The sequence below is a fragment of the Castanea sativa genome, chromosome 2 (genome assembly GCF_040712315.1).
Source record: "Castanea sativa cultivar Marrone di Chiusa Pesio chromosome 2, ASM4071231v1".
Lineage (NCBI taxonomy): Eukaryota > Viridiplantae > Streptophyta > Magnoliopsida > Fagales > Fagaceae > Castanea > Castanea sativa.
Window position 1 is genome coordinate 3907641 of NC_134014.1, and position 5507 is coordinate 3913147.

Sequence of the window (5507 nt, forward strand, 5' to 3'; positions counted from 1 at the left end):
TTTTAAGGTGGTCAATTTTTTTTTTTTTTTTTTTATAGGGTGGTCAACAATCCATATTTATTTAGAATTTCTTTTTTTAAGGTATAAAATTTATTTATTTTTCAAGCTTGAGGGTGGTCCTGTGACCACCCTCAATTATATATGGTGCCGCCCTTGGCAGTAGGAGTAGGCTATGGGTAGTGGTGGTGGTGGTGAGCTATGTGAAGTGGTGGCTGGCTAGTGGTGGTGGTTGTGATTATTGTTTATTGTAGTAAATATATTATTTTATTGTAATGTCAAATAACTAAATTTATGGCTCCACCAATGTGGATACTCTAATTTATGTATAATATGAATTCTATTGAATTTTTGTCAAAAAGACATCTAAACCTTAAAAGGCTTGGATGTATCAAAATTGATACGTACCATTGAAATAATTTTATTACATTTAGCAGCATAAGTGATCCACAAAAAGTAGTATTTGTTTTTGAAAGGAGTCTTCCCCAAATTATGAATCTTTTGTTGCTACCCTGCATAAACCTCCAATTCCATCGATCCTACAAACAAACAAACAATTCCATTGCTTCAACGTCACGAAATGTTGAACTCATATTTTACTAATTCTTCTAACCATATCCACTGTAACCAGACACAATCTGCTGAAGTCGTGCATACCCACTTGATTTTCTTTATCACTTTTATTGTTATGATTGTCAGCTATGACAACATTAAAAAAAGAAAGAGGATGAGAATAAATTCTGAAGATTTATCACAAAGGTCTTCTACTCTTCTAAATCTTCCTTTTGCAAGCACGTCAATAGTTCCACTTTCTCTCTTTCTCAACCAAAGGCTGCAATGACTTCTACCACCGAAGAAGTACCCATAGAGCTTCTTCCTTTTATCCGGGTCTACAAGAACGGCTCAGTGGAACGCCTCGAAGACACCCCTATTGTTCCACCATCACCTGATCAAGACCCAGAAACCGGAGTCTCATCCAAAGACATAACCATTTCAGAGAACCCTTCCATCTCAGCTCGCCTTTACCTCCCAAAACTCACTGCTCACAACCAAAACCAAAAGCTCCCCATCTTAGTTTACTTCCACGGCGGCGGTTTTTTCCTAGAATCCGCCTTCTCAAGCCTCTACCACCGCTACCTCAACAACTTAGTCTCCCAAGTCCATGTTCTCACTATCTCGGTTGAGTACAGACTTGCACCAGAGCACCTTCTTCCAGCTGCTTATGAAGACTGCTGGGCTGCACTTCAATGGGTTGCCTCTCACTCAGCTGGTAACGGTAAAGAGCCGTGGTTAATCAATAACGGTGACTTTCAAAGAATATTTATAGGCGGTGACAGTGCTGGCGCCAATATAGTACATAACATGGCTATCAGAGCTGGGGTTGAGAGCTTGCCTTGTGGTGTTAAAATTTTAGGTGCATATCTTGCCCACTCTTATTTTTGGAGTTCTAAGCCAATTGGGGCAGAGCCTAAGGAAGGACACGAGAAGAGCTTGCCGTATTTATTTTGGAACTTTGTGTATCCCTCAGTAACTGGTGGTGTTGACAATCCAATGGTTAATCCAGAAGGGCCAGGTGCACCGAGCTTGGCTGGGCTTGGGTGTGATCGGATGCTTGTGTGTGTGGCTGGGAAGGATTTGATGAAGGACAGAGGTGTTTGGTATTTTGATATGGTAAGGAAGAGTGGGTGGAAAGGGGATGTGGAATTGTTTGAAGTGGAGGAAGAAGATCATATTTTCCATATCTGCAATATTGAGACACAGAATGCTCAGGCTATGGTCAAACGCATGGGTTCTTTTATCTTCGAGTAATACTATTTTCTGGCACATTATACTAGGAATGCAGCTTGACAGCAAGGAATAATAATTATATTGGTAGTTGATGCTTCTTGATGAATCTTGATGAGGCCCACTTGCTTCCTACCATTGTTTAAGTTTAACTTAAGTTGTTTGATTGAGGATTCCTTGTGTCAAAGACAAATAAAAATCATTTCTCCATTTGTCTCATTGTTAGTGTTTTATATTTCATCGACTATTTAGTTGATTTTTGCTATTATTTATGAGATTTACTACACTTTTTAGTATTCTTTATAGATCATATTGTACTATTTCAGCTAAATTTTACTTTTATCTACAATACTTTTCAGTAAAATAAGCGAATTTTAAACAGGCCCTATGTCAAATATCAGATTTTTTTTAATGGAAAAACTTTGAATAATATATAACAAAATTAAAATGGACATGTGGTAGGTTTAATTAAAGTATAAAGTAGAACATTGAAAGCGAGAGAAAATATATTAGTTAAAAGATAGTCTTCGAAGTTGGTTATTTAGTTATTTTATTGTGTTGATGCTTAATTTGTTGATCATGTTTTCCGAGCCTGTTCCATATATGTCCTTATGTATCTATGCGTATACATCTTTATTTTCGCTTAAAATTCTTGCATACACTTGTTGAGCCGTTGTCATTATTTTAGAGCCAAAGCAGGTCACCCTCTTTTGTCAAAATTGATATTTTGTATCACGAAGATATCCAAAATTTATTTCCAATAAAGCCTCAAAACGCGCCAAAACAATTACTCTAGGCATTACGCATTGCATGTTACAAAGAATAGAACACCTTATTGTATTTATAATAGTCTTGTAGGACTACATTTTCTCACACACAATAAAATTAAACAATTTCTACCCAAAATAAAAATACAATTAAACAATAGCCGCATAATCCCTTGCATGTGCATATAAAAAAAGGGTAAACTACATATTTAGTTTTTAACTTTTACATCATATTTCAATTTAGTTTCTAACATTTTAATTATGTTAATTTATGGCCTGTTTGGATGTTTAAAAAAGGAGGGGAGTAGAGTAGAGGGAAGAGGAGTAATTTAATTACCTTGTTTGGGAGTTTTTTAAGGAAGGAGGGGGAGGGGTTTGAAGGAGTTTGAAGGGGTTTCAACTACCTCCAACCCCTTCATTTTTAATTCTCCCAAATTGGAGAGATTTAGAAGGAGAGTAGAGCACATAAAATTATTGATAAAGTAAATTACCTAATTTATCCTTATTATATTTATAAAATTACAATGTTAAAAACAAGGGGAAGGGCTAATTACTCCCTTCCCCCTTACTAATTATAAAAACATCCAAACAAAGTGGAGGGTAATCATTCTCCTCTACTCTCCTCCCCACTACTCCCCTCCCCTCTACTCTCCTCTACTCTCCTCCCTCTCTAAACTCCCAAACAGGCCATTAGTCTCCAACCTTTTAATATCGTGTCAATTTTGTCCCTGCCATTATATCTTAGACGAAAATTACTGACATGACAAATAACTAAAATAAAACTTAAGTTTATTACTACATGAAAGCTAATTTTTTATTTTGGTCATTAGATATATCATTAATTTTCATTTAAAAGATAACAATATGAACTAAATTTACACGATATTAAAAGGTTAAGGACCAAATTTGACATAATTAAAATGTTAGTAATCAAATAAAAATATAATGTTTAGGATAAGTACATATACATACTTTATCCTATATTACATAAGTTCGGCTAGTTAAATTCCTAAACAAATGGAACTTGGTTTACTGGTCCTTGTTCACGTACGGCGGCTAGTTCAATTGCTAAACACGTGGAACTATGTTTTCTAGTCCTTGTTGTTCCTAAACAAACGGAACTTGGTTTACTAGTCCTTGCTTTTCAATCACGGCAAAACAAGCAACACAAGTGAGACTTGGTTTCCAATATATACCAAGTAGGCAAAGTCACAATCTGCTGAAGTCATGCTTGGTTATCTTTTTTCACTCCATAAATAGTTTTGCAAGCTATCGCTAATAGTTTCATTCTTCCACTTCCTCTCTTTCTCAACCAAAGGCTGCAATGACTTCCACCACCAAAGAGGTAGACATAGAGATTCTTCCTTACATCCGTGTCTACAAGGACGGTTCAGTGGAACGCCCGAAGACGCACCATTTTCTCCACCAACACCTGACCAAGACCCAGAAACCGGGGTCTCATCCAAAGACATAACCATTTCAGAGAACCCTTCTGTTTCAGCTCGCCTTTATCTCCCAAAACTTACCGATCACACCCAAAACCAAAAGCTCCCCATCTTAGTCTACTTCCATGGTGGCGGTTTTTCCCTAGAATCCGCCTCTCAAGCCTCTACCACCGTTACCTCAACGGCTCAACAGCATAGTCTCTCAAGTCCATGTTCTCGCTATCTCAGTCGAATACAGAATTGCACCAGAGCACCCTCTTCCAGCTGCTTATGAAGACAGCTGGGCTGCACTTCAATGGGTTGCCTCTCAATCAGCTGGTAACGATAAAGAGCCATGGTTAATCAATAACGGTGACTTTGATAGAATATTTATAGGCGGTGACAGTGCTGGTGGCAATATTGTGCATAACATGGCTATGAGAGCTGGGGTTGAGAGCTTGCCTTGTGGTGTTAAAATTTTAGGTGCTTATCTTGTCCACCCTTATTTTTTTAGTTCTAAGGCATATGGGTCAGAGTCCAAGGAAGGACACGAGAAGAGCTTGCCGTATGTAGTTTGGGACTTTGTGTATCCCTCAGCAACTGGTGGTGTTGACAATCCAATGCTCAATCCTGAAGGGTCAGGTGCACCGAGCTTGACTGGGATTGGGTGTGATCGGATGCTTGTGTGTGTGGCTGGGAAGGATGAGTTGATAAAGGAAAGAGGTGTTTGGTATTTTGAAATAATGAGGAAGAGTGGGTGGAAAGGCGAAATAGAATTGTTTGAAGTGGAGCAAGAAGGTCATCAATTCCATATCTTCAATATTGAGAGTAAGAATGCTAAGGCTATGGTCAAACGCTTGGCTTCATTTATCTTCATGTAAAAAAAATTTCTGGCAAATTATAGAAGGAATGCTGCTTGTAATTGTAACAGCAATTAATAATAATTATGGTGGTAGTAGATGCTTCCTGATGAATCTTGATGAATCACCATGTTGAATAAATCAGTAGTAGCACGTTAGAATGTGTTGATTTGAGTTGTCCTAGTCTTTAGGAGTTCAGTAATTTGTTTTTATTTGTTGTCTAGTTTGTAGGAGTTGTTTAGCATGATGTTAGTGGTGCCTATTTTTGTGTTTGTAACCGTTTGTTTTTAGCCTATATTATGGCCATTTACTTATCAATAAAGTAGTAGAGTTTCCGTCCAACTCAGTTTCGTTTTGTTTTAGTTTATCGTTTTCTTCTTCCATTTTATATCAGTGGTATCAGAGCCAGGTTAGAGTTCCACAATGGCTTCTAAAACTTTTGTGCAGCCAGCCATTCCACGCTTTGATGGTCACTATGACCATTGGAGCATGCTCATGGAGAATTTTTTGAGGTCCAAAGAATATTGGATAGTTGTTGTTTCTGGAGTAGCAGAACCAGCAGAAGGTGTTGTGCTGACAGATGCACAGAAGGAGGAGCTTGAAGGGAAGAAGTTGAAGGATCTCAAAGCAAAGAATTACCTCTTCCAGGCAATTGATCGTTCCATCCTGGAAAC

The 5507-nt window shown here is 37.8% G+C and overlaps 1 pseudogene; it reads left to right on the forward strand.

The window, feature by feature from the left end:
* Positions 1–798: 798 nt before the first annotated feature.
* Positions 799–5163, forward strand: LOC142624344 (uncharacterized; annotated as a pseudogene).
* The last annotated feature ends 344 nt before the right edge of the window (positions 5164–5507 follow it).